We start from the raw sequence: 15,414 nt of genomic DNA, 5'->3' as shown, positions 1-15,414 counted from the left end.
TGTTGGTGTGTGTTGTAGGTCTATAACAACAGCTTTGTTTATCACATTGATAGTTTGTGTGTGTATGTGTGTGTGTGTGTGTTTGTTTGTTTTGGTGTGTTGTAGGCATATAACACCAACTTTGTTTACCAAGTGATGCTTTATTTCTTGATTTATACCCCGTTTATCTCGGCTCAAGACATCACACTTTGGCTACGTCAGTCTATCATTAGTGCGGTGCCTATAAACGTTCAGTTGTCTTTCTCCTTTCTCCGTAATGTTTATTAGAAATACTTCATGTTCTACAGACTGCGTCTAATCAGGTTGTTGATTTGGTACAACGTGAGCTGTTTATCTCCTCAATTAACTCACACTCTAGCAACTAACGATGTAGGAAGGTGGGGATTTTATTTTAATCCAGTGGAGTATATTGGGTAGAGACTAGAGGGACGGTTACAATCATTTATTGTACAACTGTATATATAGCATCGGTCGGATGGTAGAGCTTGCGACTGCTAACCCGAAAGTCTCGAGTTCAAGCCCCGGTTTAGTGTCAATAGAACGCCATTGAGTCCACTAAGATCTGATGTGTACCTAACTAACGTATGGGTAAGTAAAAGCGGCTGTGCATAGTGCTGACCACACTATCCCTTCATATGTCTGTAAGGTTCCAAAGGGTACTAAGTACATATTCAAGTGTACGTTTGTGTATATATTTAGAACGTAAGAAGCGACGAGTCACATTCGATGTTTGTAGAAATGTCAAGGACATAAGAGTCACGACACACGACCTACGTGAGTTTCTTATAGCTAGTGGTGACACCGCGATAACTACAGCGGATTTGACGTCACGAGATAATATCGCCTGTCTGAGGTGAAGTCTCGCGCTGTGGCGCTGAGATAATTGTCGTCAATATGTAAACCTACTGTATGCTCCAGGCAACATCCATTATGAAAATGTTTACAGATCTCAGATTTACTTGATAAATCATTGCACTAAAACTATCAGATACACTATGATAGCTTTTTGCTCGAAACAAATTTGAGTTTCCACATGATAAACTTACTTGAAGAAAACAGTTGCATTTACCACGATATTACATTCACCATTATATATATATATATATATATATATATATATATATATATATATATATATATATATATATATATATATACAGTGGCGTAGCGAGGTCGGGTGTCACCCGGTGCGGCACTTAATGGTGTCATTCCCCAGAGGCGTAGCGACCCTTCCTGATTTTCACCCCCACCCCCCTCCCCCTTAAACTTTTGCTTTGCACCACCCCCCTCAAGTTTTTCTCTATATATTTTGTTATTTTTAGCCTTGGTGTGTCCCCCCCCCCCCTAAATGGTGTCACCCGGTGCTACGCCTCTGTATATATATATATATATATATATATATATATATATATATATATATATATATATATATATATATATATATATATATCTTCATTGAGTATAAACAATAACGGATATATTTAAGATTAATATTGTCATATTGTTATGATGGTGATACAAGATGGTGAGACAAAAGTGTAGTGATGGTGATTACAAATGTAGGCCTTGTGGTATTAAAATAAAGACGGTATAGCAAAGGTGAGACAAACGTATAGGGATGGCGATAGAAACGGTATGCAAATGGTGAGATAAACATAGGCAAATGTTGAGATAAACGTAGGCAAATGTTGAGATAAACGTAGGCAAATGTTGAGATAAACGTATGCTAATGGTGAGATAAACGTAGGCAAATGTTGAGATAAACGTATGCTAATGGTGAGATAAACGTAGGCAAATGTTGAGATAAAAGTATGCAAATGGTGAGATAAACGTCGGCAAATGGTGAAATAAAGGCAAATCGTGAGAAACACGTAGGCAAATATTGATGTAAACGTAGTCAAATGGTGAGATAAACGTATACAGATGGTGAGATAAACGTATAGACAACTCACCAAACACCACAGTATCAAGTATTTCCGCTGACAGATCTGAAGTCGGCAGTCTGTAAGACAAGAAACAAGAATACTGTCAAGGTAGTGTAACGTAGTTAATGTCACATGATTACTGTCATGTCACATGATTACTGTCATGTCACATAATTACTGCCATTACCCGGCTAGCTATTACAGGTTAAACACTGAGTACTGAAGCATGATGCATGGAGCGGCCAAGTCGCTTCATACAAGCATAGTATTGAGTTGTTTTACAGGCATAGTATTGAGTCTTATACACGCATAGTATTGAGTCTTATACACGCATAGTATTGAGTTTTATACACGCATAGTATTGAGTGTTATACAGGCAGTAGTATTGAGTTGTTGTTTTTTTTGTTTTGTTTTTTTTGCATAGTATTGTTGAGTTTTTTTTTACATGCATAGTATTGTTGAGTTTTTTTTACATGCATAGTATTGTTGAGTTTTTTTTATAGGCATTGTATTGAGTTTTACAACAATCATAGTCCCCATCGTATTGATTTTCTTAAAGCCGTAGCTTTGAGTTTAATCCTAAGTAACATTGACTTTCATTATAAGCCTATTGTATTGAGTTTTATACAAGTGTAACCTTGAGTTTTATACGAGTGTAACCTTGAGTTTTATACAAGTGTAACCTTGAGTTTTATACAAGTGTAACCTTGAGTTTTATACAAGTGTAACCTTGAGTTTTATACGAGTGTAACCTTGAGTTTTATACGAGTGTAACCTTGAGTTTTATACAAGTGTAACCTTGAGTTTTATACAAGTGTAACCTTGAGTTTTATACAAGTGTAACCTTGAGTTTTATACGAGTGTAACCTTGAGTTTTATACGAGTGTAACCTTGAGTTTTATACAAGTGTAACCTTGAGTTTTATACAAGTGTAACCTTGAGTTTTATACAAGTGTAACCTTGAGTTTTATACGAGTGTAACCTTGAGTTTTATACGAGTGTAACCTTGAGTTTTATACAAGTGTAACCTTGAGTTTTATACGAGTGTAACCTTGAGTTTTATACGAGTGTAACCTTGAGTTTTATACGAGTGTAACCTTGAGTTTTATACAAGTGTAACCTTGAGTTTTATACAAGTGTAACCTTGAGTTTTATACAAGTGTAACCTTGAGTTTTATACGAGTGTAACCTTGAGTTTTATACGAGTGTAACCTTGAGTTTTATACGAGTGTAACCTTGAGTTTTATACGAGTGTAACCTTGAGTTTTATACGAGTGTAACCTTGAGCTATCATTTTGCTGATATTGATTGTCGACGGAGGCGACATCTCGACAAAGTGCTGACGGCGTACCCAGCGATGTACGGCTATAATTACCCAGCACCGTTTGTGTCAGCGTAAACATGACTCTCATAGGAACAGCTTTAACCTGACCTGACTCTCATAGGAACAGCTTAAACCTGACTCCTAGACAGTGGAACAGCTTTAACCTGATTCTCCTAGACAGTGGAACAGCTTTAACCTGACTCTCCTAGACAGCGGAACAGCTTTAACCTGACTCTCCTAGACAGTGGAACAGCTTTAACCTGACTCTCCTAGACAGTGGAACAGCTTTAACCTGATTCTCCTAGGCAGCGGAACAGCTTTAACCTGACTCTCCTAGACAGTGGAACAGCTTTAACCTGATTCTCCTAGACAGTGGAACAGCTTTAACCTGACTCTCCTAGACAGTGGAACAGCGTAAACATGACTCTCATAGGAACTGCTTTAACCTGACCTGACTCTCATAGGAACATCTTTAACCTGACTGTCATAGGAACAGCTTTAACCTGACTCTCCTATACAGCGGAACAGCTTTAACCTGACTGTCATAGGAACAGCTTTAACCTGACTCTCCTAGACAGCGGAACAGCTTTAACCTGACTCTCATAGGCAACGGAACAGCTTTAACCTGACTCTCCTAGGCAACGGAACAGCTTTAACCTGACTCTCACAGGAACAGCTTTAACCTGACTCTCATAGGAACAGCTTTAACCTGACTCTCCTAGACAGCGGAACAGCTTTAACCTGACTCTCCTAGACAACGGAACAGCTTTAACCTGACTCTTCTAGGTAACGGAACAGCTTAAACCTGACTCCTGGACAGTGGAACAGCTTTAACTTGACTCTCCTAGACAGTGGAACAGCTTCAACCTGACTCCTAGACAGTGGAACAGCTTTAACCTGACTCTCCTAGGCAGCGGAACAGCTTTAACCTGACTCTCCTAGGCAGCGGAACAGCTTTAACCTGACTCTCCTAGGCAGCGGAACAGCTTTAACCCTAACGATAATCCCAGGTCGACGTAACCACGACGGTGAGTATGGATTGAGCACGTGTCGATTAACAAAATGTTCAGTCTAGCATGAATAAACACGACAGGTCAGATCTATACAGTAGGAAATAATGTGCGCGAACAGCATTGTGAGTACTCGCCTACTGTCGGATGCTCACTCGCATTTTGTGTGGCTGTTGGTATTGATTTGAAAACAAATCTAGATAATCGCCCTTGTATTATTGCTAGATAATCGCCCTTGTATTATTGCTAGATAATCGCCCTTGTATTATTGCTAGATAATCGCCCTTGTATTATTGCTAGTTAAACAGTAAGGTTCACAGACAGATATTGGTAAAATATGTGGGTTCACCTTGAACAAAGTACATGTACACGCTTGTCACGTGTGTACTGTCTGAATGTACACACTAGATTTAACAATGTAGGTCGTTAATCTATTGGACATATGTCGTGTGTTGTTAAAGTAAAGAATGTTGGTCTCCTAGACATATAATCAGCTCTTGTCTGTACTATCACAAGATAATGTTTAAAACATTTTACATTCACTAAGTCAGTTTATAAAGTAAGTCCAGTTTGTTCTAGAAAATAGTCGACTCTACTTGTGTCTAGATCTTAACAAATAGTTGACTCTAATGGTGTCTAGATCTTAACAAATAGTTGACTCTAATGGTGTCTAGATCTTAACAAATAGTCGACTGTAATGGTGTCTAGTTCATAACAAATAGTCGACTCTAAAGGTGTCTAGATCATAACAAATAGTCGACTCTATATCTAGATGATAAAAAATAGTTGACTTTAATGGTGTCTATATCATAACAAACAGTCGACTCTAATAGTGTCTAGATGATAAAAACACGGGCAGCGTCGACGGGTCAGACTAGCGTCAATTAGCGAGTCACGCCAGCCAAGCGGTGACCCTGGATTAAAGATCTGTGTATCAGATATCGATCTCTGCCGTCTGATGGTGTAAATTAGTCAAATAAAGAGGTGGGGTGGGGGGGGGGGTGGTGGAGTGGTGGGGTGGGGGCACTGGGCCAAGAGTAGATAATTAGATGGAGATGAATGCAAATTGTAATGATGATGGTAATGGTGTGGCTGTCCTTGTGGGATGGTGGGTGGTGGGATGTTGTTGATAAGATGGGATGGTGGGATGGTGTCTGGGGAAAGGTTGGATGTTGTTGATAAGATGCTTGTAAGAGATTAATAGGCAGTTGCTGTTGATATTGTGTAGCGATTATAGCAGTTATGACATCAAAAAGCGAAAGTAAAATTATGTTTTCGAACCTGATGGTCAGTGTAGAGTTCACTTGTTTCTGTGACCTAGGCTTATGAAGGGATACTGTGGTCAGCACTATGCCCAGCCGCCTTTACTTTCCCTAACGTGAGTTAGGTACCTATCAGAGCTGGGTGGAATCAGAGACGGTCTACTGACTTGACTCGGATTCGAATTCGAGACTTTCGGGTTAGCAGTCTAGCGTTCTAACGCTGGGCCACGCCACCCCATAGTTATGTTATTAGTTGATAAAAAAAAACTCTACAAAAATAAACCATTAGTAAAAGTAAAATAAAATAATTATTTTAGACCTGTTACAAGAAAAACAAGAGTTTTAATTAAAGTTTCGTTTTTATAAAAAAAGAAAAAAAAAAAAAAAAAAAAAAAAAAACATTTTGAACAAAATAGTTTGTTTAGTAGATCTAGGTAGTTGGATGCCCAATACCACAACTATATATGGGTGACTTAAAACTATAAACATCTTATAACGAGACTAATTTATATTTGATTTCGGAGGCGACAAGAGAGGATATGTTAAATTATGTTTCTCACTACGCCAGCCTCGTTGTGAGGGTAGCTCACCTCGCTCGGCTTACACATTTAGGTGATTACATCTGATGCTTACATTATTTACTTATTGAGATTGGTAAGAGGAATTAAAAAATGTTTCCTACGTCATCTGTATCAACCCGAGTTATCAAACATTTAGAAACAAACATGTTTAGAAGGCGAATGTATGTCTATATGACGCCATTTCACACAAGACAACATGTCAACATTTCACACAAGACAACATGTCTACATGACGCCATTTCACACAAGACAACATGTCTACATGACGCCATTTCACACAAGACAACATGTCTACATGACGCCTTTTCACACAAGGCAACATGTCAACATTTCACACAAGACAACATGTCTACATGACGCCATTTCACACAAGACAACATGTCTACATGACGCCATTTCACACAAGACAACATGTTTACATGACTCCATTTCACACAAGACAACATGTCAACATTTCACACAAGACAACATGTCTACATGACGCCATTTCACACAAGACAACATGTCTACATGACGCCATTTCACACAAGACAACATGTCTACATGACGCCATTTCACACAAGACAACATGTCTACATGACGCCATTTCACACAAGACAACATGTCTACATGACGCCATTTCACACAAGACAACATGTCTACATGACGCCTTTTCACACAAGGCAACATGTCAACATTTCACACAAGACAACATGTCTACATGACGCCATTTCACACAAGACAACATGTCTACATGACGCCATTTCACACAAGACAACATGTTTACATGACTCCATTTCACACAAGACAACATGTCAACATTTCACACAAGACAACATGTCTACATGACGCCATTTCACACAAGACAACATGTCTACATGACGCCATTTCACACAAGACAACATGTCTACATGACGCCTTTTCACACAAGGCAACATGTCAACATTTCACACAAGACAACATGTCTACATGACGCCATTTCACACAAGACAACATGTCTACATGACGCCATTTCACACAAGACAACATGTTTACATGACTCCATTTCACACAAGACAACATGTCAACATTTCACACAAGACAACATGTCTACATGACGCCATTTCACACAAGACAACATGTCTACATGACTCCATTTCACACAAGACAACATGTCAACATTTCACACAAGACAACATGTCTACATGACGCCATTTCACACAAGACAACATGTCTACATGACGCCATTTCACACAAGGCAACATGTCAACATTTCACACAAGACAACATGTCTACATGACAACATTTCACACAAGACAACATGTCTACATGACGCCATTTCACACAAGACAACATGTCTACATGACTCCATTTCACACAAGACAACATGTCAACATTTCACACAAGACAACATGTCTACATGACGCCATTTCACACAAGACAACATGTCTACATGACGCCATTTCACACAAGACAACATGTCTACATGACTCCATTTCACACAAGACAACATGTCAACATTTCACACAAGACAACATGTCTACATGACGCCATTTCACACAAGACAACATGTCTACATGACGCCATTTCACACAAGGCAACATGTCAACATTTCACACAAGACAACATGTCTACATGACGCCATTTCACACAAGACAACATGTCTACATGACGCCATTTCACACAAGACAACATGTCTACATGACTCCATTTCACACAAGACAACATGTCAACATTTCACACAAGACAACATGTCTACATGACGCCATTTCACACAAGACAACATGTCTACATGACGCCATTTCACACAAGACAACATGTCTACATGACTCCATTTCACACAAGACAACATGTCTACATTTCACATAAGACAACATGTCTACATGACGCCATTTCACACAAGACAACATGTCTACATGACGCCATTTCACACAAGACAACATGTCAACATTTCACACAAGACAACATGTCTACATGACACCATTTCACACAAGACAACATGTCTACTTGACGCCATTTCACACAAGACAACATGTCTACATGACTCCATTTCACACAAGACAACATGGCAACATTTCACACAAGACAACATGTCTACATGACGCCATTTCACACAAGACAACATGTCTACATGACGCCATTTCACACAAGACAACATGTCTACATGACGCCATTTCACACAAGACAACATGTCAACATTTCACACAAGACAACATGTCTACATGACGCCATTTCACACAAGACAACATGTCTACATTTCACACAAGACAACATGTCTACATGACGCCATTTCACACAAGACAACATGTCTACATGACTCCATTTCACACAAGACAACATGTCTACATGACGCCATTTCACACAAGACAACATGTCAACATTTCACACAAGACAACATGTCTACATGACGCCATTTCACACAAGACAACATGTCTACATTTCACACAAGACAACATGTCTACATGACGCCATTTCACACAAGACAACATGTCTACATGACGCCATTTCACACAAGACAACATGTCTACATGACGCCATTTCACACAAGACAACATGTCTACATTTCACACAAGACAACATGTCTACATTTCACACAAGACAACATGTCTACATTTCACACAAGACAACATGTCTACATTTCACACAAGACAACATGTCTACATGACGCCATTTCACACAAGACAACATGTCTACATTTCACACAAGACAACATGTCTACATTTCACACAAGACAACATGACGCCATTTCACACAAGACAACATGTCTACATGACGCCATTTCACACAAGACAACATGTCTACATTTCACACAAGACAACATGTCTACATTTCACACAAGACAACATGTCAACATTTCACACAAGACAACATGTCAACATTTCACACAAGACAACATGTTATTTTCTCGTGCCAGCCCTAGAGCAGGCACCGTGAGCTGGGGCATCCATCTAGGTCAGAGGTCAAACAAATGAGCAGGTGTCTGATTCAGAGGTCAGCGGCTCATAGTCTGCAACAACACTACGTCATCTCAAGTCTCACATCATAACATCATCTGATGTACCACATCTATACGTCATCTTATGTCTCACATCATAACATCATCATCTGATGTACCACATCTATACGTCATCTCAAGTCTCACATCATAACATCATCTGACTTACCACATCTATACGTCATCTCATGTCTCACATCATAACATCATGTGATGTACCACATCTAAACGTCATCTTATGTCTCACATCATAACATCATCTGATGTACTACATCTATACGTCATCTTATGTCTCACATCATAACATCATCTCAAGTCTCACATCATAACATCATCTGATGTCTCACATCATAACATCATCTGATGTACTACATCTATACGTCATCTTATGTCTCACATCATAACATCATCTGATGTCTCACATCATAACATCATCTGATGTACTACATCTATACGTCATCTTATTTCTCACATCATAACATCATCTGATGTACTACATCTATACGTCATCTTATGTCTCACATCATAACATCATCTGATGTACCACATCTATACGTCATCTCAAGTCTCACATCATAACATCATCTGACGTAGCACATCTATACGTCATCTCAAGTCTCACATCATAACATCATCTGACGTAGCACATCTATACGTCATCTCAAGTCTCACATCATAACATCATCTGACGAACTGAACATAACCTCATCTATAAGCCATCTGTCACATCATTACGTCAACTGTTATGGCTCTTCACAAGGTCATCTGATGTAACTGCACACCGGTATCTGCAATTTATCTACCCGCAACCCCACCAACCCCTATCTTAGTGTATCTGTATCACCTACCCACATCTACATCAATGTGTCACCCAACACCATCCCACCCACTACATCAAAGTTCTGCCAACACCCTGTCGAACAAGCATAACGGCATTATCCATTGGCTTTTCGGAGTTGGCTATTAGGAGCCGGCTATTTGGATCTATTCCATCCCATGTTTATGCAGAGGTCATTAGTCCATTGTCTCGCGCGAGACATTCAAGGCACGTGAGGTCACGTGGTCAGACGTGTCAAAGCATCTCCACCAGCAAATCGAGTCGTGACGTCATATTCGAGCATGACGTCACGGCTGCACAAAACTGTTGGATAAAGTAACGTCAAACGGTGCGATCACGTGGAGCCTATTTATAACCACCCATTGGTTACATGCGCGTTCTACGCTCTACAATTTGAGTTCTATGAGCAGACAACTCTACAATTTGATTAAATACCACGGGCAGATAACTCTATAATTTCTGAGTATCACGGGCAGATAACTCTATGATTTCTGAGTACCATGGTTAGATAACTATAATTTCTATCATGGTCAGATAACTCTATAATTTCTTAGAATCATGGGCAGATAACTCTATAATTTCTTAGAATCATGGGCAGATAACTCTACACTTTATGGGTACCATGATCAAATAACAAAAATATATCTGAGTACGATGGGCAGATAACTCTATAATATCTGAGTACAATGGGCAGATAACTATAATATCTGAGTACAATGGGCAGATAACTATAATATCTGAGTACAATGGGCAGATAACTCTATAATATCTGAGTACAATGGGCAGATAACTCTACATATGACTGAATACCATGAGCATGCAACTCTAGAGCTTGACTGAATATCATGGGCAGACAACTGAGCAATCCTTGATAACGTTTAGAGCAACAAACAACGGACATAACCTGCACGTGAACACGGCACGTTCTATTTATATCCACAAGCACGTGCAGTCTAAGTTAGGATATGCGTGAGAAAAAAAAATGTTTTGATTTTACAAATGAAGAACGAATGGGGTGAGGGAGGGGGGGGGTCGTAAAATGAAATCATGTTCTATTTTTACCTCCAACCAGATTTTATTTTGCTTTAGCAATATGTGGTTGTGTGTCGATTTATAATGCCCGTGTATCAGGATTTGTATAGCTCAGTTTATGTGTGTGTATTTTATCTTTATGAAAATTTGACCACTGAATATTTTGTCAAATATACAAGTGAGACTGAGGGACTATACTCTGCTATGATGATCAACTGGTAAAAAAATATTTTTGTCTAAGAACATTATTTTTAAAATTTAAATGTTGACTTTCGGTTTAATCGTTAATGTAATACTATCGTATTGTAATTGTAAACATGTATTAAAAATTTACTTTTTAACGAGTGGAAAGTTAATACAAAATATGCAAATAGGGTTTTATGATAGTCATTTCCGTGATGATTATGTTCATTAGCAGTTTAAAATGTACTATATGTTACCTTTTATAATAACTTTCTCAACGTTCCTGGTTGATTTCCAGTACAGGAAAAATTGTGTGACGAATTTAAGAAATGGGGAGGGAGAGGTCATAAAAATTATCTGGGGGTGTGTAGGGGAGGCTGTACTCGAAAACTAGAGTGTATGTAAGGGATGGCATACAAGATTTTAGAAGGGAATGGTAGGGGAGGTTATAAAAGTTATTACGGCCGTGGGGGTTGGGAAGCAGCCCGTAAATTTCAAGTTCCCCCCGTAGAAAAAAGTCTGGAAGGAACACGGATCGGAAGGCTATAGATGAGGTTATGTTCTGTTCATTAATGTTGTTGGAAAATCGTTTCACAACTATGGAGTGATGATTTTTTTTCACCATTAATAAGAATACATTTACTTAATTATTTAATTATTTTATATAATTAGTGATCGAATGGCTAGTGACGACACAGCTCATTTAGAAAGGTATTCCTGTCTTTGTTAATGGTGCGCCCACTCCAAGAAATGAAGTGAGAGTCAGTCATTCCATCAGTAATGGGGCGTCAGTCATTACATCAGTAATGGGGCGTCAGTCATTACATCAGCAGTGGGGCGTCAGTCATTGCATCAGCAGTGGGGCGTCAGTCATTACATCAGCAATGGGGCGTCAGTCATTGCATCAGCAGTGGGGCGTCAGTCATTACATCAGCAGTGCTGCGTCAGTCATTACATCAGCAGTGGGGCGTCAGTCATTACATCAGCAGTGGGGCGTCAGTCATTACATCAGTAGTGGGACGTCAGTCATTACATCAGCCTATCAGCTTGTGCCAAATTGAGCACTGAGGTGGTCTGTTAGATCCCAGTATAGAACCAGAGTTTAGAATTCCTCATTGTTCCACGGTTTGTTGTGCTATGCTGGAAATAAAAAACCCAACTTCCCCCTCAAATTTTTGGCCAGCTTTTGCTGCGATGATCTGGCAGGTTGCGTAATGGTTCTAGTCGTGTATTGCCAAGTGGGGCTATCAGCATCACGCAACCATTCGTTGTTGGGTCACAGAATAAATGCGACCACATGAAACGTGCAAGCAGAACAATCGTATGGTGGTGCCTGGGGTACACAGTGCATGGATGGCGGTCAATGGTGCAAGTGTTTATACAATATAAACTGTTCTAATAACATAAACTATTCACATAACATAGACTATTCACACACTTCAACGGTACACATAACATAAACTATTCACACTTCATAAATTATTTACAAACATAACTTTAAACGGTGCATACCACAAAAACTATTCACATACCATAAACTATCAACTTAAACGGTAGACATACTTTTGACATACTATGGACCAGAGGCGTAGCGACCCCTCCCGGCGCCCGGGGACAAACTTTCGATTTGCGCCCCCCCCCTCGAACTTTTCATTTGCACCCCCCCCTCAAACTTTCGATTTGCACCCCCCCCTCGAACTTTTCATTTGCACCCCCCCCTCAAACTTTCAATTTGGCGCCCCCCTATGGTAAGGTCGGCGCCCCCCCCCTCGCTACGCCTCTGCTATGGACTATACTAAACAAAAACATTCACACAATTTAAACTATTCACATAACATTAACACAAAAGTTAAATTAACTCATCACTTTATAATTTAAACATATTATATTCCCATTCAGCTGTCTCGTTTTTTTATTTATTTACATTTATATGTTACCCACACCACCATACTACACCTAACATTGTTTACATTTCACCAATTTGTACTCTAAATTTTTTAAATACCACCACATCCATGTTAAGCCTCGAGCATATTATCACACGAAGGTGGGTATAAGGCTGTAAGACTTATATTTATTTGTGTACATGTAAGTGTAAACAAAACCTGTGTGTAAGGAGTCAGGTACTCACATGCAATAGTCCCGTCTGTCTCTTACAGATCTAGACGCGAGTCAAGATTCAAGTACCGTAATTCACTGAGAGAAAAAGCGCGGAAGTGGAGTAGCGCCCCTTGTGCACGGTTGGACTTGTGTTTAGTCTCTGGCCTACCAACCCGACGGAGGCCACCTTTTGGGAAAAAAATAGTTCCTCCGCTCCCCGCCCTCCCCGACACTGTGTCACGTGATGCTCACCTAGCCTGGCGCGGTGTGTGCTCGTGTCTTCCTGGTACAGGGGCCAGGCTGGAATTCTAAGGTGAGGCGAGAACCACGGCTCTACCAAAAGATTTATTTCAAAACAAGAACCACGGCTCTACCATAACGCAGTCTGTGGTACTGGCGTCAGCTACATCACGTGTTATTGGAGTCAGCTACTGGCGTCAGCTACATCACGTAATACTCGCGTCAGCTACATCACGTGATACTGGCGTCAGCTACATCATGTGATACTCGCGTCAGCTACATCACGTGATACTGGCGTCAGCTACATCATGTGATACTCGCGTCAGCTACATCACGTGATACTGGCGTCAGCTACTGGCGTCAGCTACATCACGTGCTACTGGCGTCAGCTACATCACGTGATACTGGCGTCAGCTACATCACGTAATACTGGCGTCAGCTACATCACGTGAAACTGGCGTCAGCTACATCACGTGATACTGGCGTCAGCTACATCACGTGATACTGGCGTCAGCTACATCACGTGTTACTGGCGTCAGCTACATCACGTCGTGATACTGGCGTCAGCTACATCACGTGATACTGGCGTCAGTTACATCACGTGATACTGGCGTCAGCTATATCAGTTTTTCCTTTCTATTAGCACTAAAAATAGATTATCGTTCGAATTAAGTGTATCACAAAAGCTGAGTAGTAGAGGAAATAAACAGGGTACCGGATGTGTTAATCCTGCTTTCATTAATATTTTTTCGTGATTGTTATGGCGGCAATGTGTGAACGTAAGACGCAAATGTTGATCATAAATCAGCTCTTAATCATTTTAATAAAATAATTTTACGACCGCATAAACAAAAAAAAAAACACGATATATTTTGCAGGGAAGAGAACTCGTGTCAGTCCTTAAGTTTGTGAGCTCTTAAAACTTTAAAATCTTCACCAGTGGAGAGTTCTCCAGCCCGTGTGAAATTCTTCCCTTCAACGTTGATGTATTTTGAGAAGTCGTTAAGGCGGGCTTGTACAGCAGTAGCGACGGGCACTCGCTCGTGTGAGAACAACCGCTGGAATTGTTTGCAGTGCTGGGCTGTCCAAACGAAAAGAGAGATAAATACGTTTTTTCTAATAGTTTTTTTTTAGCTGCTGATGAAAATTGAAAGGCTGGGAGTATCATCAGTCAGCCATGAGGGAAGCAGTTGTTTATGTGACTTTGTTTATGTGTGTTTACACGCACATATACACACATAACACACACATATATATATATATATATATATATATATATATATATATATATATATATATATATATTACATATAAGATTTTTGACTGCATTAATTTCTGTAACTTACAGTAATAAAGCAGCTACTTTAAGGGCCAATTGTGGGAAAGGGGAATACATCTTCCTCTCTCACCATCACCCCACCCCAGAACACAATCCTCTGCCTACGCCACAGTCTGTGTAGTAAGTTAAAAGCAGCAGAGTTTCTTCCAGGCATCTCTTCGGTGGGGGGGGGGGGGGCATCGCCCCCCCCCCCCCCCGAAAATTTTTTACCGCCCCCCCCCCCCGAACGAAATGAAATTTATATAATTTATATAGAATATATATACTTTTAACAGTGTCCGCCCCCCCCCCCGAAGAAAATCTACCGCCCCCCCTCCCCCCCGAAAGTTTCAAGTGCCCCCCCCCCCCCCGGAGAAAAAAGTCTGGAAGAAACACTGAAAAGCAGTGTTCAAAACCGTTCAAGAAATTTTGATATAAAAAGCTCCTCATTTTAAAACATATTAAAGTAAACAAACAGCAAGATTTTGCTTGAGTCATATTATATTGCTAACACAGCAGAGCTGCAGATGAATGGATCAATACATGTTTAGTGTTGAATAGCTCAGTAACAGATGTATAATACCAGTGTTAGTTATTGCATGAGGGATTTTCAGAGAGAATTTGTTTGCAACTGAACACATTTCACGC

The 15,414-nt window shown here is 40.0% G+C and overlaps 1 protein-coding gene across 2 annotated transcripts in view; it reads right to left on the bottom strand.

Moving 5' to 3' along the window:
• LOC131948282 (uncharacterized) overlaps positions 1–13,384 on the bottom strand; it is a 39,612-nt gene extending 26,228 nt beyond the window's left edge. The window contains exons 1-2 of one of the 2 annotated variants that reach the window (XM_059309824.1): positions 13,240–13,384; positions 1,953–2,002 (exon numbers count right to left, since the gene is read on the bottom strand). The gene's annotated coding sequence lies outside the window, so the exon portion shown is untranslated. The remainder of the gene's footprint in view (positions 1–1,952; positions 2,003–13,239) is intronic. The other variant, XM_059309825.1, reaches the window with a different exon arrangement.
• Positions 13,385–15,414: the final 2,030 nt, after the last annotated feature.

Source organism: Physella acuta, unplaced genomic scaffold (assembly GCF_028476545.2).
Source record: "Physella acuta isolate Inbredline_101_S28 unplaced genomic scaffold, ASM2847654v3 ptg000636l, whole genome shotgun sequence".
Classification (NCBI taxonomy): domain Eukaryota; kingdom Metazoa; phylum Mollusca; class Gastropoda; family Physidae; genus Physella; species Physella acuta.
This window is presented reverse-complemented; position numbering and strand designations above follow the sequence as displayed.